Source organism: Argiope bruennichi, chromosome 10 (genome assembly GCF_947563725.1).
Source record: "Argiope bruennichi chromosome 10, qqArgBrue1.1, whole genome shotgun sequence".
Taxonomy (NCBI): Eukaryota; Metazoa; Arthropoda; class Arachnida; order Araneae; family Araneidae; genus Argiope; species Argiope bruennichi.
In genome coordinates, this window is record NC_079160.1 from 22,766,409 (window position 1) to 22,789,930 (window position 23,522).

At 44.0% G+C, this 23,522-nt stretch overlaps 96 non-coding genes across 96 annotated transcripts; all 96 read right to left on the minus strand.

Annotated features, from left to right (window-relative positions):
• Window positions 1–76: 76 nt before the first annotated feature.
• Trnav-uac (transfer RNA valine (anticodon UAC)) lies at window positions 77–149 on the minus strand. Its single transcript has one exon. It is a non-coding gene; the product is annotated as a tRNA-Val (tRNA).
• A 162-nt stretch (window positions 150–311) lies between these two features.
• Window positions 312–384, minus strand: Trnav-cac (transfer RNA valine (anticodon CAC)). Its single transcript has one exon. It is a non-coding gene; the product is annotated as a tRNA-Val (tRNA).
• Window positions 385–553: 169 nt separating this feature from the next.
• Trnav-uac (transfer RNA valine (anticodon UAC)) lies at window positions 554–626 on the minus strand. Its single transcript has one exon. It is a non-coding gene; the product is annotated as a tRNA-Val (tRNA).
• A 162-nt stretch (window positions 627–788) lies between these two features.
• On the minus strand, window positions 789–861 carry Trnav-cac (transfer RNA valine (anticodon CAC)). Its single transcript has one exon. It is a non-coding gene; the product is annotated as a tRNA-Val (tRNA).
• A 169-nt stretch (window positions 862–1,030) lies between these two features.
• On the minus strand, window positions 1,031–1,103 carry Trnav-uac (transfer RNA valine (anticodon UAC)). Its single transcript has one exon. It is a non-coding gene; the product is annotated as a tRNA-Val (tRNA).
• Window positions 1,104–1,265: 162 nt separating this feature from the next.
• Trnav-cac (transfer RNA valine (anticodon CAC)) lies at window positions 1,266–1,338 on the minus strand. The gene has a single exon. It is a non-coding gene; the product is annotated as a tRNA-Val (tRNA).
• Window positions 1,339–1,507: 169 nt separating this feature from the next.
• On the minus strand, window positions 1,508–1,580 carry Trnav-uac (transfer RNA valine (anticodon UAC)). Its single transcript has one exon. It is a non-coding gene; the product is annotated as a tRNA-Val (tRNA).
• Window positions 1,581–1,742: 162 nt separating this feature from the next.
• Window positions 1,743–1,815, minus strand: Trnav-cac (transfer RNA valine (anticodon CAC)). The gene has a single exon. It is a non-coding gene; the product is annotated as a tRNA-Val (tRNA).
• Window positions 1,816–1,984: 169 nt separating this feature from the next.
• Window positions 1,985–2,057, minus strand: Trnav-uac (transfer RNA valine (anticodon UAC)). The gene has a single exon. It is a non-coding gene; the product is annotated as a tRNA-Val (tRNA).
• Window positions 2,058–2,219: 162 nt separating this feature from the next.
• Trnal-caa (transfer RNA leucine (anticodon CAA)) lies at window positions 2,220–2,292 on the minus strand. Its single transcript has one exon. It is a non-coding gene; the product is annotated as a tRNA-Leu (tRNA).
• A 169-nt stretch (window positions 2,293–2,461) lies between these two features.
• On the minus strand, window positions 2,462–2,534 carry Trnav-uac (transfer RNA valine (anticodon UAC)). Its single transcript has one exon. It is a non-coding gene; the product is annotated as a tRNA-Val (tRNA).
• A 162-nt stretch (window positions 2,535–2,696) lies between these two features.
• Window positions 2,697–2,769, minus strand: Trnav-cac (transfer RNA valine (anticodon CAC)). The gene has a single exon. It is a non-coding gene; the product is annotated as a tRNA-Val (tRNA).
• Window positions 2,770–2,938: 169 nt separating this feature from the next.
• On the minus strand, window positions 2,939–3,011 carry Trnav-uac (transfer RNA valine (anticodon UAC)). Its single transcript has one exon. It is a non-coding gene; the product is annotated as a tRNA-Val (tRNA).
• A 162-nt stretch (window positions 3,012–3,173) lies between these two features.
• Trnav-cac (transfer RNA valine (anticodon CAC)) lies at window positions 3,174–3,246 on the minus strand. The gene has a single exon. It is a non-coding gene; the product is annotated as a tRNA-Val (tRNA).
• Window positions 3,247–3,415: 169 nt separating this feature from the next.
• Trnav-uac (transfer RNA valine (anticodon UAC)) lies at window positions 3,416–3,488 on the minus strand. The gene has a single exon. It is a non-coding gene; the product is annotated as a tRNA-Val (tRNA).
• Window positions 3,489–3,650: 162 nt separating this feature from the next.
• Trnav-cac (transfer RNA valine (anticodon CAC)) lies at window positions 3,651–3,723 on the minus strand. Its single transcript has one exon. It is a non-coding gene; the product is annotated as a tRNA-Val (tRNA).
• Window positions 3,724–3,892: 169 nt separating this feature from the next.
• On the minus strand, window positions 3,893–3,965 carry Trnav-uac (transfer RNA valine (anticodon UAC)). Its single transcript has one exon. It is a non-coding gene; the product is annotated as a tRNA-Val (tRNA).
• A 162-nt stretch (window positions 3,966–4,127) lies between these two features.
• Trnav-cac (transfer RNA valine (anticodon CAC)) lies at window positions 4,128–4,200 on the minus strand. The gene has a single exon. It is a non-coding gene; the product is annotated as a tRNA-Val (tRNA).
• Window positions 4,201–4,369: 169 nt separating this feature from the next.
• On the minus strand, window positions 4,370–4,442 carry Trnav-uac (transfer RNA valine (anticodon UAC)). The gene has a single exon. It is a non-coding gene; the product is annotated as a tRNA-Val (tRNA).
• Window positions 4,443–4,604: 162 nt separating this feature from the next.
• Trnav-cac (transfer RNA valine (anticodon CAC)) lies at window positions 4,605–4,676 on the minus strand. Its single transcript has one exon. It is a non-coding gene; the product is annotated as a tRNA-Val (tRNA).
• Window positions 4,677–4,845: 169 nt separating this feature from the next.
• On the minus strand, window positions 4,846–4,918 carry Trnav-uac (transfer RNA valine (anticodon UAC)). The gene has a single exon. It is a non-coding gene; the product is annotated as a tRNA-Val (tRNA).
• A 162-nt stretch (window positions 4,919–5,080) lies between these two features.
• Trnav-cac (transfer RNA valine (anticodon CAC)) lies at window positions 5,081–5,153 on the minus strand. The gene has a single exon. It is a non-coding gene; the product is annotated as a tRNA-Val (tRNA).
• A 169-nt stretch (window positions 5,154–5,322) lies between these two features.
• Window positions 5,323–5,395, minus strand: Trnav-uac (transfer RNA valine (anticodon UAC)). Its single transcript has one exon. It is a non-coding gene; the product is annotated as a tRNA-Val (tRNA).
• A 162-nt stretch (window positions 5,396–5,557) lies between these two features.
• On the minus strand, window positions 5,558–5,630 carry Trnav-uac (transfer RNA valine (anticodon UAC)). The gene has a single exon. It is a non-coding gene; the product is annotated as a tRNA-Val (tRNA).
• Window positions 5,631–5,792: 162 nt separating this feature from the next.
• Trnav-cac (transfer RNA valine (anticodon CAC)) lies at window positions 5,793–5,865 on the minus strand. The gene has a single exon. It is a non-coding gene; the product is annotated as a tRNA-Val (tRNA).
• A 169-nt stretch (window positions 5,866–6,034) lies between these two features.
• Trnav-uac (transfer RNA valine (anticodon UAC)) lies at window positions 6,035–6,107 on the minus strand. Its single transcript has one exon. It is a non-coding gene; the product is annotated as a tRNA-Val (tRNA).
• A 162-nt stretch (window positions 6,108–6,269) lies between these two features.
• On the minus strand, window positions 6,270–6,342 carry Trnav-cac (transfer RNA valine (anticodon CAC)). The gene has a single exon. It is a non-coding gene; the product is annotated as a tRNA-Val (tRNA).
• A 169-nt stretch (window positions 6,343–6,511) lies between these two features.
• Window positions 6,512–6,584, minus strand: Trnai-uau (transfer RNA isoleucine (anticodon UAU)). The gene has a single exon. It is a non-coding gene; the product is annotated as a tRNA-Ile (tRNA).
• Window positions 6,585–6,746: 162 nt separating this feature from the next.
• On the minus strand, window positions 6,747–6,819 carry Trnav-cac (transfer RNA valine (anticodon CAC)). Its single transcript has one exon. It is a non-coding gene; the product is annotated as a tRNA-Val (tRNA).
• A 169-nt stretch (window positions 6,820–6,988) lies between these two features.
• Window positions 6,989–7,061, minus strand: Trnav-uac (transfer RNA valine (anticodon UAC)). The gene has a single exon. It is a non-coding gene; the product is annotated as a tRNA-Val (tRNA).
• A 156-nt stretch (window positions 7,062–7,217) lies between these two features.
• Trnaa-cgc (transfer RNA alanine (anticodon CGC)) lies at window positions 7,218–7,291 on the minus strand. The gene has a single exon. It is a non-coding gene; the product is annotated as a tRNA-Ala (tRNA).
• Window positions 7,292–7,460: 169 nt separating this feature from the next.
• Window positions 7,461–7,533, minus strand: Trnav-uac (transfer RNA valine (anticodon UAC)). The gene has a single exon. It is a non-coding gene; the product is annotated as a tRNA-Val (tRNA).
• A 162-nt stretch (window positions 7,534–7,695) lies between these two features.
• On the minus strand, window positions 7,696–7,768 carry Trnav-cac (transfer RNA valine (anticodon CAC)). Its single transcript has one exon. It is a non-coding gene; the product is annotated as a tRNA-Val (tRNA).
• A 169-nt stretch (window positions 7,769–7,937) lies between these two features.
• Trnav-uac (transfer RNA valine (anticodon UAC)) lies at window positions 7,938–8,010 on the minus strand. Its single transcript has one exon. It is a non-coding gene; the product is annotated as a tRNA-Val (tRNA).
• Window positions 8,011–8,172: 162 nt separating this feature from the next.
• Window positions 8,173–8,245, minus strand: Trnav-cac (transfer RNA valine (anticodon CAC)). The gene has a single exon. It is a non-coding gene; the product is annotated as a tRNA-Val (tRNA).
• Window positions 8,246–8,414: 169 nt separating this feature from the next.
• Window positions 8,415–8,487, minus strand: Trnav-uac (transfer RNA valine (anticodon UAC)). Its single transcript has one exon. It is a non-coding gene; the product is annotated as a tRNA-Val (tRNA).
• A 162-nt stretch (window positions 8,488–8,649) lies between these two features.
• On the minus strand, window positions 8,650–8,722 carry Trnav-cac (transfer RNA valine (anticodon CAC)). Its single transcript has one exon. It is a non-coding gene; the product is annotated as a tRNA-Val (tRNA).
• A 169-nt stretch (window positions 8,723–8,891) lies between these two features.
• On the minus strand, window positions 8,892–8,964 carry Trnav-uac (transfer RNA valine (anticodon UAC)). Its single transcript has one exon. It is a non-coding gene; the product is annotated as a tRNA-Val (tRNA).
• A 162-nt stretch (window positions 8,965–9,126) lies between these two features.
• Trnav-cac (transfer RNA valine (anticodon CAC)) lies at window positions 9,127–9,199 on the minus strand. Its single transcript has one exon. It is a non-coding gene; the product is annotated as a tRNA-Val (tRNA).
• A 169-nt stretch (window positions 9,200–9,368) lies between these two features.
• Window positions 9,369–9,441, minus strand: Trnav-uac (transfer RNA valine (anticodon UAC)). The gene has a single exon. It is a non-coding gene; the product is annotated as a tRNA-Val (tRNA).
• A 396-nt stretch (window positions 9,442–9,837) lies between these two features.
• Window positions 9,838–9,910, minus strand: Trnav-uac (transfer RNA valine (anticodon UAC)). Its single transcript has one exon. It is a non-coding gene; the product is annotated as a tRNA-Val (tRNA).
• Window positions 9,911–10,072: 162 nt separating this feature from the next.
• On the minus strand, window positions 10,073–10,145 carry Trnav-cac (transfer RNA valine (anticodon CAC)). Its single transcript has one exon. It is a non-coding gene; the product is annotated as a tRNA-Val (tRNA).
• Window positions 10,146–10,314: 169 nt separating this feature from the next.
• Window positions 10,315–10,387, minus strand: Trnav-uac (transfer RNA valine (anticodon UAC)). The gene has a single exon. It is a non-coding gene; the product is annotated as a tRNA-Val (tRNA).
• A 403-nt stretch (window positions 10,388–10,790) lies between these two features.
• Window positions 10,791–10,863, minus strand: Trnav-uac (transfer RNA valine (anticodon UAC)). Its single transcript has one exon. It is a non-coding gene; the product is annotated as a tRNA-Val (tRNA).
• A 162-nt stretch (window positions 10,864–11,025) lies between these two features.
• On the minus strand, window positions 11,026–11,098 carry Trnav-cac (transfer RNA valine (anticodon CAC)). Its single transcript has one exon. It is a non-coding gene; the product is annotated as a tRNA-Val (tRNA).
• Window positions 11,099–11,267: 169 nt separating this feature from the next.
• Trnav-uac (transfer RNA valine (anticodon UAC)) lies at window positions 11,268–11,340 on the minus strand. Its single transcript has one exon. It is a non-coding gene; the product is annotated as a tRNA-Val (tRNA).
• A 162-nt stretch (window positions 11,341–11,502) lies between these two features.
• Window positions 11,503–11,575, minus strand: Trnav-uac (transfer RNA valine (anticodon UAC)). The gene has a single exon. It is a non-coding gene; the product is annotated as a tRNA-Val (tRNA).
• Window positions 11,576–11,737: 162 nt separating this feature from the next.
• On the minus strand, window positions 11,738–11,810 carry Trnaa-cgc (transfer RNA alanine (anticodon CGC)). The gene has a single exon. It is a non-coding gene; the product is annotated as a tRNA-Ala (tRNA).
• Window positions 11,811–11,979: 169 nt separating this feature from the next.
• Window positions 11,980–12,052, minus strand: Trnav-uac (transfer RNA valine (anticodon UAC)). The gene has a single exon. It is a non-coding gene; the product is annotated as a tRNA-Val (tRNA).
• A 162-nt stretch (window positions 12,053–12,214) lies between these two features.
• Window positions 12,215–12,287, minus strand: Trnav-cac (transfer RNA valine (anticodon CAC)). Its single transcript has one exon. It is a non-coding gene; the product is annotated as a tRNA-Val (tRNA).
• A 169-nt stretch (window positions 12,288–12,456) lies between these two features.
• On the minus strand, window positions 12,457–12,529 carry Trnav-uac (transfer RNA valine (anticodon UAC)). The gene has a single exon. It is a non-coding gene; the product is annotated as a tRNA-Val (tRNA).
• Window positions 12,530–12,691: 162 nt separating this feature from the next.
• Window positions 12,692–12,764, minus strand: Trnav-cac (transfer RNA valine (anticodon CAC)). The gene has a single exon. It is a non-coding gene; the product is annotated as a tRNA-Val (tRNA).
• A 169-nt stretch (window positions 12,765–12,933) lies between these two features.
• Window positions 12,934–13,006, minus strand: Trnav-uac (transfer RNA valine (anticodon UAC)). Its single transcript has one exon. It is a non-coding gene; the product is annotated as a tRNA-Val (tRNA).
• A 162-nt stretch (window positions 13,007–13,168) lies between these two features.
• Window positions 13,169–13,241, minus strand: Trnav-cac (transfer RNA valine (anticodon CAC)). Its single transcript has one exon. It is a non-coding gene; the product is annotated as a tRNA-Val (tRNA).
• Window positions 13,242–13,410: 169 nt separating this feature from the next.
• Trnav-uac (transfer RNA valine (anticodon UAC)) lies at window positions 13,411–13,483 on the minus strand. The gene has a single exon. It is a non-coding gene; the product is annotated as a tRNA-Val (tRNA).
• A 162-nt stretch (window positions 13,484–13,645) lies between these two features.
• Window positions 13,646–13,718, minus strand: Trnav-cac (transfer RNA valine (anticodon CAC)). Its single transcript has one exon. It is a non-coding gene; the product is annotated as a tRNA-Val (tRNA).
• A 169-nt stretch (window positions 13,719–13,887) lies between these two features.
• Trnav-uac (transfer RNA valine (anticodon UAC)) lies at window positions 13,888–13,960 on the minus strand. Its single transcript has one exon. It is a non-coding gene; the product is annotated as a tRNA-Val (tRNA).
• A 162-nt stretch (window positions 13,961–14,122) lies between these two features.
• Trnav-cac (transfer RNA valine (anticodon CAC)) lies at window positions 14,123–14,195 on the minus strand. Its single transcript has one exon. It is a non-coding gene; the product is annotated as a tRNA-Val (tRNA).
• Window positions 14,196–14,364: 169 nt separating this feature from the next.
• On the minus strand, window positions 14,365–14,437 carry Trnav-uac (transfer RNA valine (anticodon UAC)). Its single transcript has one exon. It is a non-coding gene; the product is annotated as a tRNA-Val (tRNA).
• Window positions 14,438–14,840: 403 nt separating this feature from the next.
• Trnav-uac (transfer RNA valine (anticodon UAC)) lies at window positions 14,841–14,913 on the minus strand. Its single transcript has one exon. It is a non-coding gene; the product is annotated as a tRNA-Val (tRNA).
• Window positions 14,914–15,075: 162 nt separating this feature from the next.
• Trnav-cac (transfer RNA valine (anticodon CAC)) lies at window positions 15,076–15,148 on the minus strand. The gene has a single exon. It is a non-coding gene; the product is annotated as a tRNA-Val (tRNA).
• A 169-nt stretch (window positions 15,149–15,317) lies between these two features.
• Window positions 15,318–15,390, minus strand: Trnav-uac (transfer RNA valine (anticodon UAC)). The gene has a single exon. It is a non-coding gene; the product is annotated as a tRNA-Val (tRNA).
• A 162-nt stretch (window positions 15,391–15,552) lies between these two features.
• On the minus strand, window positions 15,553–15,625 carry Trnav-cac (transfer RNA valine (anticodon CAC)). Its single transcript has one exon. It is a non-coding gene; the product is annotated as a tRNA-Val (tRNA).
• Window positions 15,626–15,794: 169 nt separating this feature from the next.
• On the minus strand, window positions 15,795–15,867 carry Trnav-uac (transfer RNA valine (anticodon UAC)). The gene has a single exon. It is a non-coding gene; the product is annotated as a tRNA-Val (tRNA).
• Window positions 15,868–16,029: 162 nt separating this feature from the next.
• Window positions 16,030–16,102, minus strand: Trnav-cac (transfer RNA valine (anticodon CAC)). Its single transcript has one exon. It is a non-coding gene; the product is annotated as a tRNA-Val (tRNA).
• Window positions 16,103–16,271: 169 nt separating this feature from the next.
• Window positions 16,272–16,344, minus strand: Trnav-uac (transfer RNA valine (anticodon UAC)). Its single transcript has one exon. It is a non-coding gene; the product is annotated as a tRNA-Val (tRNA).
• A 162-nt stretch (window positions 16,345–16,506) lies between these two features.
• On the minus strand, window positions 16,507–16,579 carry Trnav-cac (transfer RNA valine (anticodon CAC)). The gene has a single exon. It is a non-coding gene; the product is annotated as a tRNA-Val (tRNA).
• Window positions 16,580–16,748: 169 nt separating this feature from the next.
• Window positions 16,749–16,821, minus strand: Trnav-uac (transfer RNA valine (anticodon UAC)). Its single transcript has one exon. It is a non-coding gene; the product is annotated as a tRNA-Val (tRNA).
• Window positions 16,822–16,983: 162 nt separating this feature from the next.
• Window positions 16,984–17,056, minus strand: Trnav-cac (transfer RNA valine (anticodon CAC)). The gene has a single exon. It is a non-coding gene; the product is annotated as a tRNA-Val (tRNA).
• Window positions 17,057–17,225: 169 nt separating this feature from the next.
• Trnav-uac (transfer RNA valine (anticodon UAC)) lies at window positions 17,226–17,298 on the minus strand. The gene has a single exon. It is a non-coding gene; the product is annotated as a tRNA-Val (tRNA).
• Window positions 17,299–17,460: 162 nt separating this feature from the next.
• On the minus strand, window positions 17,461–17,533 carry Trnav-cac (transfer RNA valine (anticodon CAC)). The gene has a single exon. It is a non-coding gene; the product is annotated as a tRNA-Val (tRNA).
• Window positions 17,534–17,702: 169 nt separating this feature from the next.
• Window positions 17,703–17,775, minus strand: Trnav-uac (transfer RNA valine (anticodon UAC)). Its single transcript has one exon. It is a non-coding gene; the product is annotated as a tRNA-Val (tRNA).
• A 162-nt stretch (window positions 17,776–17,937) lies between these two features.
• Window positions 17,938–18,010, minus strand: Trnav-cac (transfer RNA valine (anticodon CAC)). Its single transcript has one exon. It is a non-coding gene; the product is annotated as a tRNA-Val (tRNA).
• A 169-nt stretch (window positions 18,011–18,179) lies between these two features.
• Window positions 18,180–18,252, minus strand: Trnav-uac (transfer RNA valine (anticodon UAC)). Its single transcript has one exon. It is a non-coding gene; the product is annotated as a tRNA-Val (tRNA).
• Window positions 18,253–18,414: 162 nt separating this feature from the next.
• On the minus strand, window positions 18,415–18,487 carry Trnav-cac (transfer RNA valine (anticodon CAC)). The gene has a single exon. It is a non-coding gene; the product is annotated as a tRNA-Val (tRNA).
• A 169-nt stretch (window positions 18,488–18,656) lies between these two features.
• On the minus strand, window positions 18,657–18,729 carry Trnav-uac (transfer RNA valine (anticodon UAC)). The gene has a single exon. It is a non-coding gene; the product is annotated as a tRNA-Val (tRNA).
• Window positions 18,730–18,891: 162 nt separating this feature from the next.
• Trnav-cac (transfer RNA valine (anticodon CAC)) lies at window positions 18,892–18,964 on the minus strand. The gene has a single exon. It is a non-coding gene; the product is annotated as a tRNA-Val (tRNA).
• Window positions 18,965–19,133: 169 nt separating this feature from the next.
• Window positions 19,134–19,206, minus strand: Trnav-uac (transfer RNA valine (anticodon UAC)). Its single transcript has one exon. It is a non-coding gene; the product is annotated as a tRNA-Val (tRNA).
• Window positions 19,207–19,368: 162 nt separating this feature from the next.
• Window positions 19,369–19,441, minus strand: Trnav-cac (transfer RNA valine (anticodon CAC)). The gene has a single exon. It is a non-coding gene; the product is annotated as a tRNA-Val (tRNA).
• Window positions 19,442–19,610: 169 nt separating this feature from the next.
• Window positions 19,611–19,683, minus strand: Trnav-uac (transfer RNA valine (anticodon UAC)). Its single transcript has one exon. It is a non-coding gene; the product is annotated as a tRNA-Val (tRNA).
• Window positions 19,684–19,845: 162 nt separating this feature from the next.
• On the minus strand, window positions 19,846–19,918 carry Trnav-cac (transfer RNA valine (anticodon CAC)). Its single transcript has one exon. It is a non-coding gene; the product is annotated as a tRNA-Val (tRNA).
• Window positions 19,919–20,087: 169 nt separating this feature from the next.
• Window positions 20,088–20,160, minus strand: Trnav-uac (transfer RNA valine (anticodon UAC)). Its single transcript has one exon. It is a non-coding gene; the product is annotated as a tRNA-Val (tRNA).
• Window positions 20,161–20,322: 162 nt separating this feature from the next.
• Trnav-cac (transfer RNA valine (anticodon CAC)) lies at window positions 20,323–20,395 on the minus strand. Its single transcript has one exon. It is a non-coding gene; the product is annotated as a tRNA-Val (tRNA).
• A 169-nt stretch (window positions 20,396–20,564) lies between these two features.
• On the minus strand, window positions 20,565–20,637 carry Trnav-uac (transfer RNA valine (anticodon UAC)). Its single transcript has one exon. It is a non-coding gene; the product is annotated as a tRNA-Val (tRNA).
• A 162-nt stretch (window positions 20,638–20,799) lies between these two features.
• Window positions 20,800–20,872, minus strand: Trnav-cac (transfer RNA valine (anticodon CAC)). The gene has a single exon. It is a non-coding gene; the product is annotated as a tRNA-Val (tRNA).
• Window positions 20,873–21,041: 169 nt separating this feature from the next.
• Trnav-uac (transfer RNA valine (anticodon UAC)) lies at window positions 21,042–21,114 on the minus strand. Its single transcript has one exon. It is a non-coding gene; the product is annotated as a tRNA-Val (tRNA).
• A 162-nt stretch (window positions 21,115–21,276) lies between these two features.
• Window positions 21,277–21,349, minus strand: Trnav-cac (transfer RNA valine (anticodon CAC)). Its single transcript has one exon. It is a non-coding gene; the product is annotated as a tRNA-Val (tRNA).
• Window positions 21,350–21,518: 169 nt separating this feature from the next.
• Window positions 21,519–21,591, minus strand: Trnav-uac (transfer RNA valine (anticodon UAC)). Its single transcript has one exon. It is a non-coding gene; the product is annotated as a tRNA-Val (tRNA).
• Window positions 21,592–21,753: 162 nt separating this feature from the next.
• Trnav-cac (transfer RNA valine (anticodon CAC)) lies at window positions 21,754–21,826 on the minus strand. Its single transcript has one exon. It is a non-coding gene; the product is annotated as a tRNA-Val (tRNA).
• Window positions 21,827–21,995: 169 nt separating this feature from the next.
• Trnav-uac (transfer RNA valine (anticodon UAC)) lies at window positions 21,996–22,068 on the minus strand. The gene has a single exon. It is a non-coding gene; the product is annotated as a tRNA-Val (tRNA).
• A 162-nt stretch (window positions 22,069–22,230) lies between these two features.
• Trnav-cac (transfer RNA valine (anticodon CAC)) lies at window positions 22,231–22,303 on the minus strand. The gene has a single exon. It is a non-coding gene; the product is annotated as a tRNA-Val (tRNA).
• Window positions 22,304–22,472: 169 nt separating this feature from the next.
• Window positions 22,473–22,545, minus strand: Trnav-uac (transfer RNA valine (anticodon UAC)). Its single transcript has one exon. It is a non-coding gene; the product is annotated as a tRNA-Val (tRNA).
• Window positions 22,546–22,707: 162 nt separating this feature from the next.
• Window positions 22,708–22,780, minus strand: Trnav-cac (transfer RNA valine (anticodon CAC)). Its single transcript has one exon. It is a non-coding gene; the product is annotated as a tRNA-Val (tRNA).
• A 169-nt stretch (window positions 22,781–22,949) lies between these two features.
• Window positions 22,950–23,022, minus strand: Trnav-uac (transfer RNA valine (anticodon UAC)). Its single transcript has one exon. It is a non-coding gene; the product is annotated as a tRNA-Val (tRNA).
• Window positions 23,023–23,184: 162 nt separating this feature from the next.
• Trnav-cac (transfer RNA valine (anticodon CAC)) lies at window positions 23,185–23,257 on the minus strand. Its single transcript has one exon. It is a non-coding gene; the product is annotated as a tRNA-Val (tRNA).
• A 169-nt stretch (window positions 23,258–23,426) lies between these two features.
• On the minus strand, window positions 23,427–23,499 carry Trnav-uac (transfer RNA valine (anticodon UAC)). The gene has a single exon. It is a non-coding gene; the product is annotated as a tRNA-Val (tRNA).
• Between the last annotated feature and the right edge of the window lie 23 nt (window positions 23,500–23,522).

Consider the following 23,522-nt stretch of genomic DNA (forward strand, 5'->3'; position numbering starts at 1 on the left):
TTTTCAGCACTTTAGATTGCTAATACATGTTCCTTAACAGAACTAAAAAAATACATCCCTCACCATGTAATCGGGCTGGTTCCAGCCGGGATCGAACCGGGGGCCTTTCGCGTGTAAAGCGAACGTGATAACAACTACACTAGGGAACCTCTACGGTGAAAAACGAATATATGCCAAGTCGATAATAATTCGATCTCTATTCTGTTGAAAAGACTATTCATTTTTGTGGTTCCTGGAAAGATTACCGTCTAAGGTAAAGGCCCTAAAGAACTGTTGTCATTTGAAAGTGAAAAATAAGAACCACGAATGTATGGTTCCGCCCGGGATCGAACCGGGGACCTTTCGCATGTGAGGCGAACGTGATGAAAAATACACTACGGAACCGACGGGAAGGGTTAGATCTTCCCTCAGAATTCCATGTTTCTGGCATTTGAAAGAACATTTCCGAGTCGTCTCGTTCGTAGAATTTTCTTTAAGTTTTCAGCACTTTAGATTGCTAATACATGTTCCTTAACAGAACTTAAAAAAGACATCCCTCACCATGTAATCGGGCTGGTTCCGCCCGGGATCGAACCGGGGGCCTTTCGCGTGTAAAGCGAACGTGATAACCACTACACTACGGAACCTCGACTGCGAAAAACGAATATATGCCAAGTCGATAATAATTCGATCTCTATTCTGTTGAAAAGACTATTCATTTTTGTGGCTCCTGGAAAGATTACCGTCTAAGGAAAAGGCCCTAAAGAACTGTTGTCATTTGAAAGAGAAAAATAAGAACCACCAATGTATGGTTCCGCCCGGGATCGAACCGGGGACCTTTCGCGTGTGAGGCGAACGTGATGACCACTACACTACGGAACCGACGGGAAGGGTTAGATCTTCCATCAGAATTCCATGTTTCTGTCATTTGAAAGAACATTTCCGAGTCGTCTCGTTCGTAGAATTTTCCTTAAGTTTTCAGCACTTTTGATTGCTAATACATGTTCCTTAACAGAACTAAAAAATTACATCCCTCACCATGTAATCGGGCTGGTTCCGCCCGGGATCAAACCGGTGGCCTTTCGCGTGTAAAGCGAACGTGATAACCACTACACTACGGAACCTCGACGGTGAAAAACGAATATATGCCAAGTCGATAATAATTCGATCTCTATTCTGTTGAAAAGACTATTCATTTTTAAGGTTCCTGGAAAGATTACCGTCTAAGGTAAAGGCCCTAAAGAACTGTTGTCATTTGAAAGTGAAAAATAAGAACCACGAATGTATGGTTCCTCCCGGGATCGAACCGGGGACCTTTCGCGTGTGAGGCGAACGTGATGACCACTACACTACGGAACCGACGGGAAGGGTTAGATCTTCCCTCAGAATTCCATGTTTCTGTCATTTGAAAGAACATTTCCGAGTCGTCTCGTTCGTAGAATTTTCCTTAAGTTTTCAGCACTTTAGATTGCTAATACATGTTCCTTAACAGAACTAAAAAAAGACATCCCTCACCATGTAATCGGGCTGGTTCTGCCCGGGATCGAACCGGGGGCCTCTCGCGTGTAAAGCGAACGTGATAACCACTACACTACGGAACCTCGGCTGCGAAAAACGAATATATGCCAAGTCGATAATAATTCGATCTCTATTCTGTTGAAAAGACTATTCATTTTTGTGGTTCCTGGAAAGATTACCGTCTAAGGAAAAGGCCCTAAAGAACTGTTGTCATTTGAAAGAGAAAAATAAGAACCACGAATGTATGGTTCCGCCCGGGATCGAACCGGGGACCTTTCGCGTGTGAGGCGAACGTGATGACCACTACACTACGGAACCGACGGGAAGGGTTAGATCTTCCCTCAGAATTCCATGTTTCTGTCATTTGAAAGAACATTTCCGAGTCGTCTCGTTCGTAGAATTTTCTTTAAGTTTTCAGCACTTTTGATTGCTAATACATGTTCCTTAACAGAACTAAAAAAATACATCCCTCACCATGTAATCGGGCTGGTTCCGGCCGGGATCGAACCGGGGGCCTTTCGCGTGTAAAGCGAACGCGATAACCACTACACTACGGAACCTCGACGGAGAAAAACGAATATATGAAAAGTCGATAATAATTCGATCTCTATTCTGTTGAAAAGTTTATTCATTTTTGTGGTTCCTGGAAAGATTACCGTCTAAGGTAAAGGCCCTAAAGAACTGTTGTCATTTGAAAGTGAAAAATAAGAACCACGAATGTATGGTTCCGCCCGGGATCAAACCGGGGGCCTTTCGCGTTTGAGGCGAACGTGATGACCACTACACTACGGAACCGACGGGAAGGGTTAGATCTTTCCTCAGAATTCCATGTTTCTGTCATTTGAAAGAACATTTCAGAGTCGTCTCGTTCGTAGAATTTTCCTTAAGTTTTCAGCACTTTAGATTGCTAATACATGTTCCTTAACAGAACTAAAAAAAGACATCCCTCACCATGCAATAGGGCTGCTTCTGCCCGGGATCGAACCGGGGGCCTTTCGCGTGTAAAGCGAACGTGATAACCACTACACTACGGAACCTCTACGGTGAAAAACGAATATATGCCAAGTCGATAATAATTCGATCTCTATTCTGTTGAAAAGACTATTCATTTTTGTGGTTCCTGGAAAGATTACCGTCTAAGGTAAAGGCCCTAAAGAACTGTTGTCATTTGAAAGTGAAAAATAAGAACCACGAATGTATGGTTCCGCCCGGGATCGAACCGGGGACCTTTCGCGTGTGAGGCGAACGTGATGAAAAATACACTACGGAACCGACGGGAAGGGTTAGATCTTCCCTCAGAATTCCATGTTTCTGGCATTTGAAAGAACATTTCCGAGTCGTCTCGTTCGTAGAATTTTCTTTAAGTTTTCAGCACTTTAGATTGCTAATACATGTTCCTTAACAGAACTTAAAAAAGACATCCCTCACCATGTAATCGGGCTGGTTCCGCCCGGGATCGAACCGGGGGCCTTTCGCGTGTAAAGCGAACGTGATAACCACTACACTACGGAACCTCGGCTGCGAAAAACGAATATATGCCAAGTCGATAATAATTCGATCTCTATTCTGTTGAAAAGACTATTCATTTTTGTGGTTCCTGGAAAGATTACCGTCTAAGGAAAAGGCCCTAAAGAACTGTTGTCATTTGAAAGAGAAAAATAAGAACCACGAATGTATGGTTCCGCCCGGGATCGAACCGGGGACCTTTCGCGTGTGAGGCGAACGTGATGACCACTACACTACGGAACCGACGGGAAGGGTTAGATCTTCCATCAGAATTCCATGTTTCTGTCATTTGAAAGAACATTTCCGAGTCGTCTCGTTCGTAGAATTTTCCTTAAGTTTTCAGCACTTTAGATTGCTAATACATGTTCCTTAACAGAACTAAAAAAAGACATCCCTCACCATGTAATCGGGCTGGTTCCGTCCGGGATCGAACCGGGGGCCTTTCGCGTGTAACGCGAACGTGATAACCATTACACTACGGAACATCGACGGAGAAAAAAGAATATATGCCAAGTCGATAATAATTCGATCTCTATTCTGTTGAAAAGACTATTCATTTTTGTGGTTCCTGGAAAGATTACCGTCTAAGGTAAAGGCCCTAAAGAACTGTTGTCATTTGAAAGTGAAAAGTAAGAACCACGTATGTATGGTTCCGCCCGGGATCGTACCGGGAACCTTTCGCGTGTGAGGCGAACGTGATGACCACTACACTACGGAACCGACGGGAAGGGTTAGATCTTCCCTCAGAATTCCATGTTTCTGTCATTTGAAAGAACATTTCCGAGTCGTCTCGTTCGTAGAATTTTAATTAAATTTTCAGAACTTTAGATTGCTAATACATGTTCCTTAACAGAATTAAAAAAAGACATCCCTCACCATGTAATCGGGCTGGTTCCTCCCGGGATCGAACCGGGGGCCTTTCGCGTGTAAAGCGAACGTGATAACCACTACACTACGGAACCTCGACGGAGAAAAACGAATATATGAAAAGTCGATAATAATTCGATCTCTATTCTGTTGAAAAGACTATTCATTTTTGTGTTTCCTGGAAAGATTACCGTCTAAGGTAAAGGCCCTAAAGAACTGTTGTCATTTGAAAGTGAAAAATAAGAACCACGAATGTATGGTTCCGCCCGGGATCGAACCGGGGACCTTTCGCGTGTGAGGCGAACGTGATGAAAAATACACTACGGAACCGACGGGAAGGGTTAGATCTTCCCTCAGAATTCCATGTTTCTGGCATTTGAAAGAACATTTCCGAGTCGTCTCGTTCGTAGAATTTTCCTTAAGTTTTCAGCACTTTAGATTGCTAATACATGTTCCTTAACAGAACTTAAAAAAGACATCCCTCACCATGTAATCGGGCTGGTTCCGCCCGGGATCGAACCGGGGGCCTTTCGCGTGTAAAGCGAACGTGATAACCACTACACTACGGAACCTCGACGGGGAAAAACGAATATATGCCAAGTCGATAATAATTCGATCTCTATTCTGTTGAAAAGACTATTCATTTTTGTGGTTCCTGGAAAGATTACCGTCTAAGGTAAAGGCCCTAAAGAACTGTTGTCATTTGAAAGTGAAAAATAAGAACCACGAATGTATGGTTCCGCCCGGGATCGAACCGGGGGCCTTTCGCGTGTGAGGCGAACGTGATGACCACTACATACGGAACCGACGGGAAGAGTTAGGGCTTCCCTCAGAATTCCATGTTTCTGTCATTTGAAAGAACATTTCCGAGTCGTCTCGTTCGTAGAATTTTCCTTAAGTTTTCAGCACTTTAGATTGCTAATACATGTTCCTTAACAGAACTAAAAAAAGACATCCCTCACCATGCAACCGGGCTGGTTCCGCCCGGGATCGAACCGGGGGCCTTTCGCGTGTAAAGCGAACGTGATAACCACTGCACTACGGAACCTCGACGGTGAAAAACGAATATATGCCAAGGCGATAATAATTCGATCTCTATTCTATTGAAAAGACTATTCATTTTTGTGGTTCCTGGAAAGATTACCGTCTAAGGTAAAGGCCCTAAAGAACTGTTGTCATTTGAAAGTGAAAAATAAGAACCACGAATGTATGGTTCCGCCCGGGATCGAACCGGGTACCTTTCGCGTGTGAGGCGAACGTGACGACCACTGCACTACGGAACCGACGGGAAGGATTAGATCTTCCCACAGAATTACATGTTTCTGTCACTTTAAAGCACATTTCCGAGTCGTCTCGTTCGTAGAATTTTCCTTAAGTTTTCAGCACTTTAGATTGCTAATACATGTTCCTTAACAGAACTAAAAAAAGACGTCCCTCATCATGTAATCGGGCAGGTTCCGCCCGGGATCGAACCGGGGGCCTTTCGCGTGTAAAGCGAACGTGATAACCACTACACTACGGAACCTCTACGGTGAAAAACGAATATATGCCAAGTCGATAATAATTCGATCTCTATTCTGTTGAAAAGACTATTCATTTTTGTGGTTCCTGGAAAGATTACCGTCTAAGGTAAAGGCCCTAAAGAACTGTTGTCATTTGAAAGTGAAAAATAAGAACCACGAATGTATGGTTCCAACCGGGATCGAACCGGGGGCCTTTCGCGTGTAAAGCGAACGTGATAACCACTACACTACGGAACCTCGACGGTGAAAAACGAATATATGCCAAGGCGATAATAATTCGATCTCTATTCTGTTGAAAAGACTATTCATTTTTGTGGTTCCTGGAAAGATTACCGTCTAAGGTAAAGGCCCTAAAGAACTGTTGTCATTTGAAAGTGAAAAATAAGAACCACGAATGTATGGTTCCGCCCGGGATTGAACCGGGGACCTTTCGCGTGTGAGGCGAACGTGATGACCACTACACTACGGAACCGACGGGAAGGGTTAGATCTTCCCTCAGAATTCCATGTTTCTGTCATTTGAAAGAACATTTCCGAGTCGTCTCGTTCGTAGAATTTTCTTTAAGTTTTCAGCACTTTTGATTGCTAATACATGTTCCTTAACAGAACTAAAAAAAGACATCCCTAACCATGCAACCGGGCTGGTTCCGCCCGGGATCGAACCGGGGGCCTTTCGCGTGTAAAGCGAACGTGATAACCACTACACTACGGTACCTCTACGGTGAAAAAGGAATATATGCCAAGTCGATAATAATTCGATCTCTATTCTGTTGAAAAGACTATTCATTTTTGTGGTTCCTGGAAAGATTACCGTCTAAGGTAAAGGCCCTAAAGAACTGTTGTCATTTGAAAGTGAAAAATAAGAACCACGAATGTATGGTTCCGCCCGGGATCGAACCGGGGACCTTTCGCGTGTGATGCGAATGTGATGACCACTACACTACGGAACCGACGGGAAGGGTTAGATCTTCCCTCAGAATTCCATGTTTCTGTCAGTTGAAAGAACATTTCAGAGTCGTCTCGTTCGTAGAATTTTCCTTAAGTTTTCAGCACTTTAGATTGCTAATACATGTTCCTTAACAGAACTAAAAAAAGACATCCCTCACCATGTAATCGGGCTGGTTCCGCCCGGGATCGAACCGGGGGCCTTTCGCGTATAAAGCGAACGTGATAATCACTACACTACGGAACCTCGACGGAAAAAAACGAATATATGCCAAGTCGATAATAATTCGATCTCTATTCTGTTGAAAAGACTATTCCTTTTTCTGGTTCCTGGAAAGATTACCGTCTAAGGTAAAGGCCCTAAAGAACTGTTGTCATTTGAAAGTGAAAAAAAAGAACCACGAATGTATGGTTCCGCCCGGGATCAAACCGGGGACCTTTCGCGTGTGAGGCGAACGTGATGACCACTACACTACGGAACCGACGGGAAGGGTTAGATCTTCCCTCAGAATTCCATGTTTCTCGCATTTGAAAGAACATTTCCGAGTCGTCTCGTTCGTAGAATTTTCTTTAAGTTTTCAGCACTTTAGATTGCTAATACATGTTCCTTAACAGAATTTAAAAAAGACATCCCTCACCATGAAATCGGGCTGGTTCCGCCCGGGATTGAACCGGGGGCCTTTCGCGTGTAAAGCGAACGTGATAACCACTACACTACGGAACCCCGACGGGGAAAAACGAATATATGCCAAGTCGATAATAATTCGATCTCTATTCTGTTGAAAAGACTATTCATTTTTGTGGTTACTGGAAAGATTACCGTCTAAGGTAAAGGCCCTAAAGAACTGTTCATTTGAAAGTGAAAAATAAGAACCACGAATGATTTCCGCCCGGGATCGAACCGGGGACCTTTCGCGTGCGAGGCGAACGTGATGACCACTACACTACGGAACCGACGGGAAGGGTTAGATCTTCCCTCAGAATTCCATGTTTCTGTCATTTGAAAGAACATTTCCGAGTCGTCTCGTTCGTAGAATTTTCTTTAAGTTTTCAGCACTTTTGATTGCTAATACATGTTCCTTAACAGAACTAAAAAAAGACATCCCTCACCATGCAACCGGGCTGGTTCCGCCCGGGATCGAACCGGGGGCCTTTCGCGTGTAAAGCGAACGTGATAACCACTACACTACGGTACCTCTACGGTGAAAAAGGAATATATGCCAAGTCGATAATAATTCGATCTCTATTCTGTTGAAAAGACTATTCCTTTTTGTGGTTCCTGGAAAGATTACCGTCTAAGGTAAAGGCCCTAAAGAACTGTTGTCATTTGAAAGTGAAAAAAAAGAACCACGAATGTATGGTTCCGCCCGGGATCGAACCGGGGACCTTTCGCGTGTGAGGCGAACGTGATGAAAACTACACTACGGAACCGACGGGAAGGGTTAGATCTTCCCTCAGAATTTCATGTTTCTGGCATTTGAAAGAACATTTCCGCGTCGTCTCGTTCGTAGAATTTTCCTTAAGTTTTCAGCACTTTAGATTGCTAATACATGTTCCTTAACAGAACTAAAAAAAGACATCCCTCACCATGTAATCGGGCTGGTTCCGCCCGGGATCGAACCGGAGGCCTTTCGCGTGTAAAGCGAACGTGATAACCACTACACTACGGAATCTCTACGGTGAAAAACGAATATATGCCAAGTCGATAATAATTCGATCTCTATTCTGTTGAAAAGACTATTCATTTTTGTGGTTCCTGGAAACATTACCATCTAAGGTAAAGGCCCTAAAGAACTGTTGTCATTTGAAAGTGAAAAATAAGAACCACGAATGTATGGTTCCGCCCGGGATCGAACCGGGGGCCTTTCGCGTGTGAGGCGAACGTGATGACCACTACACTACGGAACCGACGGGAAGGGTTAGGGCTTCCCTCAGAATTCCATGATTCTGTCATTTGAAAGAACATTTCCGAGTAGTCTCGTTCGTAGAATTTTCTTTAAGTTTTCAGCACTTTTGATTGCTAATACATGTTCCTTAACAGAACTAAAAAAAGACATCCCTCACCATGCAACCGGGCTGGTTCCGCCCGGGATCGAACCGGGGGCCTTTCGCGTGTAAAGCGAACGTGATAACCACTACACTACGGAACCTCTACGGTGAAAAACGAATATATGCCAAGTCGATAATAATTCGATCTCTATTCTGTTGAAAAGACTATTCATTTTTGTGGTTCCTGGAAAGATTACCGTCTAAGGTAAAGGCCCTAAAGAACTGTTGTCATTTGAAAGTGAAAAATAAGAACCACGAATGTATGTTTCCGCCCGGGATCGAACCGGGGACCTTTCGCGTGTGAGGCGAACGTGATGACCACTACACTACGGAACCGACGAGAAAAGTTAGATCTTCCCTCAGAATTCCATGTTTCTGGTATTTGAAAGAACATTTCCGAGTCGTCTCGTTCGTAGAATTTTCTTTAAGTTTTCAGCACTTTAGATTGCTAATACATGTTCCTTAACAGAACTAAAAAAAGACATCCCTCACCATGTAATCGGGCTGGTTCCGCCCGGGATCGAACTAGGGGCCTTTCGCGTGTAAAGCGAACGTGATAACCACTACACTACGGAACCTCGACGGGGAAAAACGAATATATGCCAAGTCGATAATAATTCAATCTCTATTCTGTTGAAAAGACTATTCATTTTTGTGGTTCCTGGAAAGATTACCGTCTGAGGTAAAGGCCCTAAAGAACTGTTGTCATTTGAAAGTGAAAAATAAGAACCACGAATGTATGGTTCCGCCTGGGATCGAACCGAGGACCTTTCGCGTGTGAGGCGAACGTGATGAAAACTACACTACGGAACCGACGGGAAGGGTTAGATCTTCCCTCAGAATTCCATGTTTCTGGCATTTGAAAGAACATTTCCGAGTCGTCTCGTTCGTAGAATTTTCTTTAAGTTTTCAGCACTTTAGATTGCTAATACATGTTCCTTAACAGAACTAAAAAAAGACATCCCTCACCATGCAACCGGGCTGGTTCCGCCCGGGATCGAACCGGGGGCCTTTCGCGTGTAAAGCGAACGTGATAACCACTACACTACGGAACCTCGATGGGGAAAAACGAATATATGCCAAGTCGATAATAATTCGATCTCTATTCTGTTGAAAAGACTATTCATTTTTGTGGTTCCTGGAAAGATTACCGTCTAAGGTAAAGGCCCTAAAGAACTGTTGTCATTTGAAAGTGAAAAATAAGAACCACGAATGTATGGTACCTCGCGGGATCGAACCGGGGGCCTTTGGCGTGTGAGGTGAACGTGATGACCACTACACTACGGAACCGACGGGAAGGGTTAGATCTTCCCTCAGAATTCCATGTTTCTGTCAATTGAAAGAACATTTCCGAGTCGTCTCGTTCGTAGAATTTTCTTTAAGTTTTCAGCACTTTTGATTGCTAATACATGTTCCTTAACAGAACTAAAAAAAGACATCCCTCACCATGCAGGTTCCGCCCGGGATCGAACCGGGGGCCTTTCGCGTGTAAAGCGAACGTGATAACCACTACAATACGGAACCTCGACGGTGAAAAACGAATATATGCCAAGGCGATAATAATTCGATCTCTATTCTATTGAAAAGACTATTCATTTTTGTGGTTCCTGGAAAGATTACCGTCTAAGGTAAAGGCCCTAAAGAACTGTTGTCATTTGAAAGTGAAAAATAAGAACCACGAATGTATGGTTCCGCCCGGGATCGAACCGGGTACCTTTCGCGTGTGAGGCGAACGTGACGACCACTGCACTACGGAACCGACGGGAAGGGTTAGATCTTCCCACAGAATTCCATGTTTCTGTCACTTTAAAGAACATTTCCGAGTCGTCTCGTTCGTAGAATTTTCCTTAAGTTTTCAGCACTTTAGATTGCTAATACATGTTCCTTAACAGAACTAAAAAAAGACGTCCCTCATCATGTAATCGGGCAGGTTCCGCCCGGGATCGAACCGGGGGCCTTTCGCGTGTAAAGCGAACGTGATAACCACTACACTACGGAACCTCGACGGGGAAAAACGAATATATGCCAAGTCGATAATAATTCGATCTCTATAAAGTTGAAAAGACTATTCATTTTTGTGGTTCCTGGAAAGATTACCGTCTAAGGTAAAGGCCCTAAAGAACTGTTGTCATTTGAAAGTGAAAAATAAGAACCACGAATGTATGGTTCCTCCCGGGATCGAACCGGGGGCCTTTCGCGTGTGAGGCGAACGTGATGACCACTACATACGGAACCGACGGGAAGAGTTAGGGCTTCCCTCAGAATTCCATGTTTCTGTCATTTGAAAGAACATTTCCGAGTCGTCTCGTTCGTAGAATTTTCCTTAAGTTTTCAGCACTTTAGATTGCTAATACATGTTCCTTAACAGAACTAAAAAAAGACATCCCTCACCATGCAACCGGGCTGGTTCAGCCCGGGGTCGAACCGGGGGCCTTTCGCGTGTAAAGCGAACGTGATAACCACTACACTACGGAACCTCGACGGTGAAAAACGAATATATGCCAAGGCGATAATAATTCGATCTCTATTCTATTGAAAAGACTATTCATTTTTGTGGTTCCTGGAAAGATTACCGTCTAAGGTAAAGGCCCTAAAGAACTGTTGTCATTTTAAAGTGAAAAATAGGAACCACGAATGTATGGTTCCGACCGGGATCGAACCGGGGGCCTTTCGCGTGTGAGGCGAACGTGATGACCACTACACTACGGAACCGACGGGAAGGGTTAGGCCTTCCCTCAGAATTCCATGTTTCTGTCATTTGTATGAACATTTCCGAGTCGTCTCGTTCGTAGAATTTTCTTTAAGTTTTCAGCACTTTTGATTGCTAATACATATTCCTTAACAGAACTAAAAAAAGACATCCCTCACCATGCAACCGGGCTGGTTCCGTCCGGGATCGAACCGGGGGCCTTTCGCGTGTAAAGCGAACGTGATAACCACTACACTACGGAACCTCTACGGTGAAAAACGAATATATGCCAAGTCGATAATAATTCGATCTCTATTCTGTTGAAAAGACTATTCATTTTTGTGGTTCCTGGAAAGATTACCGTCTAAGGTAAAGGCCCTAAAGAACTGTTGTCATTTGAAAGTGAAAAATAAGAACCACGAATGTATGGTTCCGACCGGGATCGAACCGGGGGCCTTTCGCGTGTAAAGCGAACGTGATAACCACTACACTACGGAACCTCGACGGTGAAAAACGAATATATGCCAAGGCGATAATAATTCGATCTCTATTCTGTTGAAAAGACTATTCATTTTTGTGGTTCCTGGAAAGATTACCGTCTAAGGTAAAGGCCCTAAAGAACTGTTGTCGTTTGAAAGTGAAAAATAAGAACCACGAATGTATGGTTCCGCCCTGGATCGAACCGGGGACCTTTCGCGTGCGAGGCGAAAGTGATGACCTCTACACTACGGAACCGACGGGAAGGGTTAGATCTTCACTCAGAATTCCATGTTTCTGGCATTTGAAAGAACATTTCCGAGTCGTCTCGTTCGTAGAATTTTCTTTAAGTTTTCAGCACTTTAGATAGCTAATACATGTTCCTTAACAGAACTTAAAAAAGACATCCCTCACCATGTAATCGGGCTGGTTCCGCCCGGGATCGAACCGGGGGCCTTTCGCGTGTAAAGCGGACGTGATAACCACTACACTACGGAACCTCGACAAGGAAAAACGAATATATGCCATGTCGATAATAATTCGATCTCTATTCTGTTGAAAAGACTATTCATTTTTGTGGTTACTGGAAAGATTACCGTCTAAGGTAAAGGCCCTAAAGAACTGTTTTCATTTGAAAGTGAAAAATAAGAACCACGAATGTATGGTTCCGCCCGGGATCGAACCGGGGACCTTTCGCGTGTGAGGCGAACGTGATGAAAACTACACTACGGAACCGACGGGAAGGGTTAGATCTTCCCTCAGAATTCCATGTTTCTGGCATTTGAAAGAACATTTCCGAGTCGTCTCGTTCGTAGAATTTTCTTTAAGTTTTCAGTACTTTAGATTGCTAATACATGTTCCTTAACAGAATTTAAAAAAGACATCCCTCACCATGAAATCGGGCTGGTTCCGCCCGGGATCGAACCGGGGGCCTTTCGCGTGTAAAGCGAACATGATAACCACTACACTACGGAACCTCGACGGGGAAAAACGAATATATGCCAAGTCGATAATAATTCGATCTCTATTCTGTTGAAAAGACTATTCATTTTTGTGGTTACTGGAAAGATTACCGTCTAAGGTAAAGGCCCTAAAGAACTGTTGTCATTTGAAAGTGAAAAATAAGAACCACGAATGTATGGTTCCGCCCGGGATCGAACCGGGGACCTTTCGCGTGTGAGGCGAACGTGATGACCACTACACTACGGAACCGACGGGAAGGGTTAGATCTTCCCTCAGAATTCCATGTTTCTGTCATTTGAAAGAACATTTCCGAGTCGTCTCGTTCGTAGAATTTTCTTTAAGTTTTCAGCACTTTTGATTGCTAATACATGTTCCTTAACAGAACTAAAAAAAGACATCCCTCACCATGCAACCGGGCTGGTTCCGCCAGGGATCGAACCGGGGGCCTTTCGCGTGTAAAGCGAACGTGATAACCACTACACTACGGTACCTCTACGGTGAAAAAGGAATATATGCCAAGTCGATAATAATTCGATCTCTATTCTGTTGAAAAGACTATTCATTTTTGTGGTTCCTGGAAAGATTACCGTCTAAGGTAAAGGCCCTAAAGAACTGTTGTCATTTGAAAGTGAAAAATAAGAACCACGAATGTATGGTTCCGCCCGGGATCGAACCGGGGACCTTTCGCGTGTGATGCGAATGTGATGACCACTACACTACGGAACCGACGGGAAGGGTTAGATCTTCCCTCATAATTCCATGTTTCTGTCAGTTGAAAGAACATTTCAGAGTCGTCTCGTTCGTAGAATTTTCCTTAAGTTTTCAGCACTTTAGATTGCTAATACATGTTCCTTAACAGAACTAAAAAAAGACATCCCTCACCATGTAATCGGGCTGGTTCCGCCCGGGATCGTACCGGGGGCCTTTCGCGTGTAAAGCGAACGTGATAACCACTACACTACGGAACCTCGACGGAGAAAAACGAATATATGCCAAGTCGATAATAATTCGATCTCTATTCTGTTGAAAAGACTATTCATTTTTGTGGTTCCTGGAAAGATTACCGTCTAAGGTAAAGGCCCTAAAGAACTGTTGTCATTTGAAAGTGAAAAATAAGAACCACGAATGTATGTTTCCGCCCGGGATGGAACCGGGGACCTTTCGCGTGTGAGGCGAACGTGATGACCACTACACTACGGAACCGACGAGAAAAGTTAGATCTTCCCTCAGAATTCCATGTTTCTGGCATTTGAAAGAACATTTCCGAGTCGTCTCGTTCGTAGAATTTTCTTTAAGTTTTCAGCACTTTAGATTGCTAATACATGTTCCTTAACAGAACTAAAAAAAGACATCCCTCACCATGCAACCGGGCTGGTTCCGCCCGGGATCGAACCGGGGGCCTTTCGCGTGTAAAGCGAACGTGATAACCACTACACTACGGAACCTCTACGGTGAAAAACGAATATATGCCAAGTCGATAATAATTCGATCTCTATTCTGTTGAAAAGACTATTCATTTTTGTGGTTCCTGGAAAGATTACCGTCTAAGGTAAAGGCCCTAAAGAACTGTTGTCATTTGAAAGTGAAAAATAAGAACCACGAATGTATGGTTCCGCCCGGGATCGAACCGGGGACCTTTCGCGTGTGAGGCGAACGTGATGACCACTACACTACGGAACCGACGGGAAGGGTTAGATCTTCCCTCAGAATTCCATGTTTCTGGCATTTGAAAGAACATTTCCGAGTCGTCTCGTTCGTAGAATTTTCTTTAAGTTTTCAGCACTTTAGATTGCTAATACATGTTCCTTAACAGAACTAAAAAAAGACATCCCTCACCATGTAATCGGGCTGGTTCCGCCCGGGATCGTACCGGGGGCCTTTCGCGTGTAAAGCGAACGTGATAACCACTACACTACGGAACCTCGACGGAGAAAAACGAATATATGCCAAGTCGATAATAATTCGATCTCTATTCTGTTGAAAAGACTATTCATTTTTGTGGTTCCTGGAAAGATTACCGTCTAAGGTAAAGGCCCTAAAGAACTGTTGTCATTTGAAAGTGAAAAATAAGAACCACGAATGTATGGTTCCGCCCTGGATCGAACCGAGGACCTTTCGCGTGTGAGCGAACGTGATGACCACTACACTACGGAACCGACGGGAAGGGTTAGATCTTTCCTCAGAATTCCATGTTTCCGGCATTTGAAAGAACATTTCCGAGTCGTCTCGTTCGTAGAATTTTCTTTAAGTTTTCAGCACTTTAGATTGCTAATACATGTTCCTTAACAGAACTAAAAAAAGACATCCCTCACCATGCAACCGGGCTGGTTCCGTCCGGGATCGAACCGGGGGCCTTTCGCGTGTAAAGCGAACGTGATAACCACTACACTACGGAACCTCTACGGTGAAAAACGAATATATGCCAAGTCGATAATAATTCGATCTCTATTCTGTTGAAAAGACTATTCATTTTTGTGGTTCCTGGAAAGATTACCGTCTAAGGTAAAGGCCCTAAAGAACTGTTGTCATTTGAAAGTGAAAAATAAGAACCACGAATGTATGGTTCCGCCCTGGATCGAACCGAGGACCTTTCGCGTGTGAGGCGAACGTGATGACCACTACACTACGGAACCGACGGGAAGGGTTAGATCTTTCCTCAGAATTCCATGTTTCCGGCATTTGAAAGAACATTTCCGAGTCGTCTCGTTCGTAGAATTTTCTTTAAGTTTTCAGCACTTTAGATTGCTAATACATGTTCCTTAACAGAACTTAAAAAAGACATCACTCACCATGTAATCGTGCTGGTTCCGCCCGGGATCGAACCGGGGGCCGTTCGCGTGTAAAGCGAACGTGATAACCACTATACTACGGAACCTCTACGGCGAAAAACGAATATATGCCAAGTCCATAATAATTCGATCTCTATTCTGTTGAAAAGACTATTCATTTTTGTGGTTCCTGGAAAGATTACCGTCTAAGGTAAAGGCCCTAAAGAACTGTTGTCATTTGAAAGTGAAAAATAAGAACCACGGATGTATGGTTCCGCCCGGGATCGAACCGGGGGCCTTTCGCGTGTGAGGCGAACGTGATGACCACTACACTACGGAACCGACGGGAAGGGTTAGATCTTCCCTCAGAATTCCATGTTTCTGTCATTTGAAAGAACATTTCCGAGTCGTCTCGTTCGTAGAATTTTCTTTAAGTTTTCAGCACTTTTGATTGCTAATACATGTTCCTTAACAGAACTAAAAAAAGACATCCCTCACCATGCAACCGGGCTGGTTCCGCCCGGGATCAAACCGGGGGCCCTTCGCGTGTAAAGCGAACGTGATAACCACTACACTACGGAACCTCTACGGTGAAAAACGAATATATGCCAAGTCAATAATCATTCGATCTCTATTCTGTTGAAAAGACTATTCATTTTTGTGGTTCCTGGAAAGATTACTGTCTAAGGTAAAGGCCCGAAAGAACTGTTGTCATTTGAAAGTGAAAAATAAGAACCACGAATGTATGGTTCCGTCCGGGATCGAACCGGGGACCTTTCGCGTGTGAGGCGAACGTGATGACCACTACACTACGGAACCGACGGGAAGGGTTAGATCTTCCCTCAGAATTCCATGTTTCTGGCATTTGAAAGAACATTTCAGTGTCGTCTCGTTCGTAGAATTTTCTTTAAGTTTTCAGCACTTTAGATTGCTAATACATGTTCCTTAACAGAACTAAAAAAAGACATCCCTCACCATGTAATTAAACTGGTTCCGCCCGGGATCGAACCGGGAGCCTTTCGCGTGTAAAGCGAACGTGATAACCACTACACTATGGAACCTCGACGGGGAAAAACGAATATATGCCAAGTCGATAATAATTCGATCTCTATTCTGTTGAAAAGACTATTCCTTTTTGTGGTTCCTGGAAAGATTACCGTCTGAGGTAAAGGCCCTAAAGAACTGTTGTCATTTGAAAGTGAAAAATAAGAACCACGAATGTATGGTTCCGCCCGGGATCGAACCGGGGACCTTTCGCGTGTGAGGCGAACGTGATGAAAACTACACTACGGAACCGACGGGAAGGGTTAGATCTTCCCTCAGAATTCCATGTTTCTGGCATTTGAAAGAACATTCCCGAGTCGTCTCGTTCGTAGAATTTTCTTTAAGTTTTCAGCACTTTAGATTGCTAATACATGTTCTTTAACAGAACTAAAAAAAGACATCCCTCACCATGCAACCGGGCTGGTTCCGCCCGGGATCGAACCGGGGGCCTTTCGCGTGTAAAGCGAACGTGATAACCACTACACTACGGAACCTCGACGGGGAAAAACGAATATATGCCAAGTCGATAATAATTCGATCTCTATTCTGTTGAAAAGACTATTCATTTTTGTGGTTCCTGGAAAGATTACCGTCTAAGGTAAAGGCCCTAAAGAACTGTTGTCATTTGAAAGTGAAAAATAAGAACCACGAATGTATGGTTCCGCCCGGGATCGAACCGGGGACCTTTCGCGTGTGAGGCGAACGTGATGACCACTACACTACGGAACCGACGGGAAGGGTTAGATCTTCCCTCAGAATTCCATGTTTCTGGCATTTGAAAGAACATTTCCGAGTCGTCTCGTTCGTAGAATTTTCTTTAAGTTTTCAGCACTTTAGATTGCTAATACATGTTCCTTAACAGAACTAAAAAAAGACATCCCTCACCATGTAATCGGGCTGGTTCCGCCCGGGATCGTACCGGGGGCCTTTCGCGTGTAAAGCGAACGTGATAACCACTGCACTACGGAACCTCGACGGAGAAAAACGAATATATGCCAAGTCGATAATAATTCGATCTCTATTCTGTTGAAAAGACTATTCATTTTTGTGGTTCCTGGAAAGATTACCGTCTAAGGTAAAGGCCCTAAAGAACTGTTGTCATTTGAAAGTGAAAAATAAGAACCACGGATGTATGGTTCCGCCCGGGATCGAACCGGGGGCCTTTCGCGTGTGAGGCGAACGTGATGACCACTACACTACGGAACCGACGGGAAGGGTTAGATCTTCCCTCAGAATTCCATGTTTCTGTCATTTGAAAGAACATTTCCGAGTCGTCTCGTTCGTAGAATTTTCTTTAAGTTTTCAGCACTTTTGATTGCTAATACATGTTCCTTAACAGAACTAAGAAAAGACATCCCTCACCATGCAACCGGGCTGGTTCAGCCCGGGATCAAACCGGGGGCCTTTCGCGTGTAAAGCGAACGTGATAACCACTACACTACGGAACCTCTACGGTGAAAAACGAATATATGCCAAGTCGATAATCATTCGATCTCTATTCTGTTGAAAAGACTATTCATTTTTGTGGTTCCTGGAAAGATTACCGTCTAAGGTAAAGGCCCGAAAGAACTGTTGTCATTTGAAAGTGAAAAATAAGAACCACGAATGTATGGTTCCGCCCGGGATCGAACCGGGGACCTTTCGCGAGTGAGGCGAACGTGATGACCACTACACTACGGAACCGACGGGAAGGGTTAGATCTTCCCTCAGAATTCCATGTTTCTGGCATTTGAAAGAACATTTCAGTGTCGTCTCGTTCGTAGAATTTTCTTTAAGTTTTCAGCACTTTAGATTGCTAATACATGTTCCTTAACAGAACTAAAAAAAGACATCCCTCACCATGTAATTAAACTGGTTCCGCCCGGGATCGAACCGGGAGCCTTTCGCGTGTAAAGCGAACGTGATAACCACTACACTATGGAACCTCGACGGGGAAAAACGAATATATGCCAAGTCGATAATAATTCGATCTCTATTCTGTTGAAAAGACTATTCCTTTTTGTGGTTCCTGGAAAGATTACCGTCTGAGGTAAAGGCCCTAAAGAACTGTTGTCATTTGAAAGTGAAAAATAAGAACCACGAATGTATGGTTCCGCCCGGGATCGAACCGGGGACCTTTCGCGTGTGAGGCGAACGTGATGAAAACTACACTACGGAACCGACGGGAAGGGTTAGATCTTCCCTCAGAATTCCATGTTTCTGGCATTTGAAAGAACATTTCCGAGTCGTCTCGTTCGTAGAATTTTCTTTAAGTTTTCAGCACTTTAGATTGCTAATACATGTTCCTTAACAGAACTGAAAAAAGACATCCCTCACCATGCAACCGGGCTGGTTCCGCCCGGGATCGAACCGGGGGCCTTTCGCGTGTAAAGCGAACGTGATAACCACTACACTACGGAACCTCGACGGGGAAAAACGAATATATGCCAAGTCGATAATAATTCGATCTCTATTCTGTTGAAAAGACTATTCATTTTTGTGGTTCCTGGAAAGATTACCGTCTAAGGTAAAGGCCCTAAAGAACTGTTGTCATTTGAAAGTGAAAAATAAGAACCACGAATGTATGGTTCCGCCCGGGATCGAACCGGGGACCTTTCGCGTGTGAGGCGAACATGATGAAAACTACACTACGGAACCGACGGGAAGGGTTAGATCTTCCCTCAGAATTCCATGTTTCTGGCATTTGAAAGAACATTTCCGAGTCGTCTCGTTCGTAGAATTTTCTTTAAGTTTTCAGCACTTTAGATTGCTAATACATGTTCCTTAACAGAACTAAAAAAAGACATCCCTCACCAAGTAATCGGGCTGGTTCCGCCCGGGATCGTACCGGGGGCCTTTCGCGTGTAAAGCGAACGTGATAACCACTACACTACGGAACCTCGACGGAGAAAAACGAATATATGCCAAGTCGATAATAATTCGATCTCTATTCTGTTGAAAAGACTATTCATTTTTGTGGTTCCTGGAAAGATTACCGTCTAAGGTAAAGGCCCTAAAGAACTGTTGTCATTTGAAAGTGAAAAATAAGAACCACGAATGTATGTTTCCGCCCGGGATGGAACCGGGGACCTTTCGCGTGTGAGGCGAACGTGATGACCACTACACTACGGAACCGACGAGAAAAGTTAGATCTTCCCTCAGAATTCCATGTTTCTGGCATTTGAAAGAACATTTCCGAGTCGTCTCGTTCGTAGAATTTTCTTTAAGTTTTCAGCACTTTAGATTGCTAATACATGTTCCTTAACAGAACTAAAAAAAGACATCCCTCACCATGCAACCGGGCTGGTTCCGCCCGGGATCGAACCGGGGGCCTTTCGCGTGTAATGCGAACGTGATAACCACTATACTACGGAACCTCTACGGTGAAAAACGAATATATGCCAAGTCGATAATAATTCGATCTCTATTCTGTTGAAAAGACTATTCATTTTTGTGGTTCCTGGAAAGATTACCGTCTAAGGTAAAGGCCCTAAAGAACTGTTGTCATTTGAAAGTGAAAAATAAGAACCACGAATGTATGGTTCCGCCCGGGATCGAACCGGGGACCTTTCGCGTGTGAGGCGAACGTGATGACCACTACACTACGGAATCGACGGGAAGGGTTAGATCTTCCCTCAGAATTCCATGTTTCTGGCATTTGAAAGAACATTTCCGAGTCGTCTCGTTCGTAGAATTTTCTTTAAGTTTTCAGCACTTTAGATTGCTAATACATGTTCCTTAACAGAACTAAAAAAAGACATCCCTCACCATGTAATCGGGCTGGTTCCGCCCGGGATCGTACCGGGGGCCTTTCGCGTGTAAAGCGAACGTGATAACCACTACACTACGGAACCTCGACGGAGAAAAACGAATATATGCCAAGTCGATAATAATTCGATCTCTATTCTGTTGAAAAGACTATTCATTTTTGTGGTTCCTGGAAAGATTACCGTCTAAGGTAAAGGCCCTAAAGAACTGTTGTCATTTGAAAGTGAAAAATAAGAACCACGAATGTATGGTTCCGCCCTGGATCGAACCGAGGACCTTTCGCGCGTGAGGCGAACGTGATGACCACTACACTACGGAACCGACGGGAAGGGTTAGATCTTTCCTCAGAATTCCATGTTTCCGGCATTTGAAAGAACATTTCCGAGTCGTCTCGTTCGTAGAATTTTCTTTAAGTTTTCAGCACTTTAGATTGCTAATACATGTTCCTTAACAGAACTAAAAAAAGACATCCCTCACCATGCAACCGGGCTGGTTCCGCCCGGGATCGAACCGGGGGCCTTTCGCGTGTAAAGCGAACGTGATAACCACTACACTACGGAACCTCTACGGTGAAAAACGAATATATGCCAAGTCGATAATAATTCGATCTCTATTCTGTTGAAAAGACTATTCATTTTTGTGGTTCCTGGAAAGATTACCGTCTAAGGTAAAGGCCCTAAAGAACTGTTGTCATTTGAAAGTGAAAAATAAGAACCACGAATGTATGGTTCCGCCCGGGATCGAACCGGGGACCTTTCGCGTGTGAGGCGAACGTGATGACCACTACACTACGGAACCGACGGGAAGGGTTAGATCTTCCCTCAGAATTCCATGTTTCTGGCATTTGAAAGAACATTTCCGAGTCGTCTCGTTCGTAGAATTTTCTTTAAGTTTTCAGCACTTTAGATTGCTAATACATGTTCCTTAACAGAACTAAAAAAAGACATCCCTCACCATGTAATCGGGCTGGTTCCGCCCGGGATCGTACCGGGGGCCTTTCGCGTGTAAAGCGAACGTGATAACCACTACACTACGGAACCTCGACGGAGAAAAACGAATATATGCCAAGTCGATAATAATTCGATCTCTATTCTGTTGAAAAGACTATTCATTTTTGTGGTTCCTGGAAAGATTACCGTCTAAGGTAAAGGCCCTAAAGAACTGTTGTCATTTGAAAGTGAAAAATAAGAACCACGAATGTATGGTTCCGCCCTGGATCGAACCGAGGACCTTTCGCGTGTGAGGCGAAGGTGATGACCACTACACTACGGAACCGACGGGAAGGGTTAGATCTTTCCTCAGAATTCCATGTTTCCGGCATTTGAAAGAACATTTCCGAGTCGTCTCGTTCGTAGAATTTTCTTTAAGTTTTCAGCACTTTAGATTGCTAATACATGTTCCTTAACAGAACTTAAAAAAGACATCACTCACCATGTAATCGGGCTGGTTCCGCCCGGGATCGAACCGGGGGCCGTTCGCGTGTAAAGCGAACGTGATAACCACTATACTACGGAACCTCTACGGCGAAAAACGAATATATGCCAAGTCCATAATAATTCGATCTCTATTCTGTTGAAAAGACTATTCATTTTTGTGGTTCCTGGAAAGATTACCGTCTAAGGTAAAGGCCCTAAAGAACTGTTGTCATTTGAAAGTGAAAAATAAGAACCACGGATGTATGGTTCCGCCCGGGATCGAACCGGGGGCCTTTCGCGTGTGAGTCGAACGTGATGACCACTACACTACGGAACCGACGGGAAGGGTTAGATCTTCCCTCAGAATTCCATGTTTCTGTCATTTGAAAGAACATTTCCGAGTCGTCTCGTTCGTAGAATTTTCTTTAAGTTTTCAGCACTTTTGATTGCTAATACATGTTCCTTAACAGAACTAAAAAAAGACATCCCTCACCATGCAACCGGGCTGGTTCCGCCCGGGATCAAACCGGGGGCCCTTCGCGTGTAAAGCGAACGTGATAACCACTACACTACGGAACCTCTACGGTGAAAAACGAATATATGCCAAGTCGATAATCATTCGATCTCTATTCTGTTGAAAAGACTATTAATTTTTGTGGTTCCTGGAAAGATTACCGTCTAAGGTAAAGGCCCGAAAGAACTGTTGTCATTTGAAAGTGAAAAATAAGAACCACGAATGTATGGTTCCGTCCGGGATCGAAGCGGGGACCTTTCGCGTGTGAGGCGAACGTGATGACCACTACACTACGGAACCGACGGGAAGGGTTAGATCTTCCCTCAGAATTCCATGTTTCTGGCATTTGAAAGAACATTTCAGTGTCGTCTCGTTCGTAGAATTTTCTTTAAGTTTTCAGCACTTTAGATTGCTAATACATGTTCCTTAACAGAACTAAAAAAAGACATCCCTCACCATGTAATTAAACTGGTTCCGCCCGGGATCGAACTGGGAGCCTTTCGCGTGTAAAGCGAACGTGATAACCACTACACTATGGAACCTCGACGGGAAAAAACGAATATATGCCAAGTCGATAATAATTCGATCTCTATTCTGTTGAAAAGACTATTCCTTTTTGTGGTTCCTGGAAAGATTACCGTCTGAGGTAAAGGCCCTAAAGAACTGTTGTCATTTGAAAGTGAAAAATAAGAACCACGAATGTATGGTTCCGCCCGGGATCGAACCGGGGACCTTTCGCGTGTGAGGCGAACGTGATGAAAACTACACTACGGAACCGACGGGAAGGGTTAGATCTTCCCTCAGAATTCCATGTTTCTGGCATTTGAAAGAACATTCCCGAGTCGTCTCGTTCGTAGAATTTTCTTTAAGTTTTCAGCACTTTAGATTGCTAATACATGTTCCTTAACAGAACTAAAAAAAGACATCCCTCACCATGCAACCGGGCTGGTTCCGCCCGGGATCGAACCGGGGGCCTTTCGCGTGTAAAGCGAACGTGATAACCACTACACTACGGAACCTCGACGGGGAAAAACGAATATATGCCAAGTCGATAATAATTCGATCTCTATTCTGTTGAAAAGACTATTCATTTTTGTGGTTCCTGGAAAGATTACCGTCTAAGGTAAAGGCCCTAAAGAACTGTTGTCATTTGAAAGTGAAAAATAAGAACCACGAATGTATGGTTCCGCCCGGGATCGAACCGGGGACCTTTCGCGTGTGAGGCGAACGTGATGACCACTACACTACGGAACCGACGGGAAGGGTTAGATCTTCCCTCAGAATTCCATGTTTCTGGCATTTGAAAGAACATTTCCGAGTCGTCTCGTTCGTAGAATTTTCTTTAAGTTTTCAGCACTTTAGATTGCTAATACATGTTCCTTAACAGAACTAAAAAAAGACATCCCTCACCATGTAATCGGGCTGGTTCCGCCAGGGATCGTACCGGGGGCCTTTCGCGTGTAAAGCGAACGTGATAACCACTGCACTACGGAACCTCGACGGAGAAAAACGAATATAT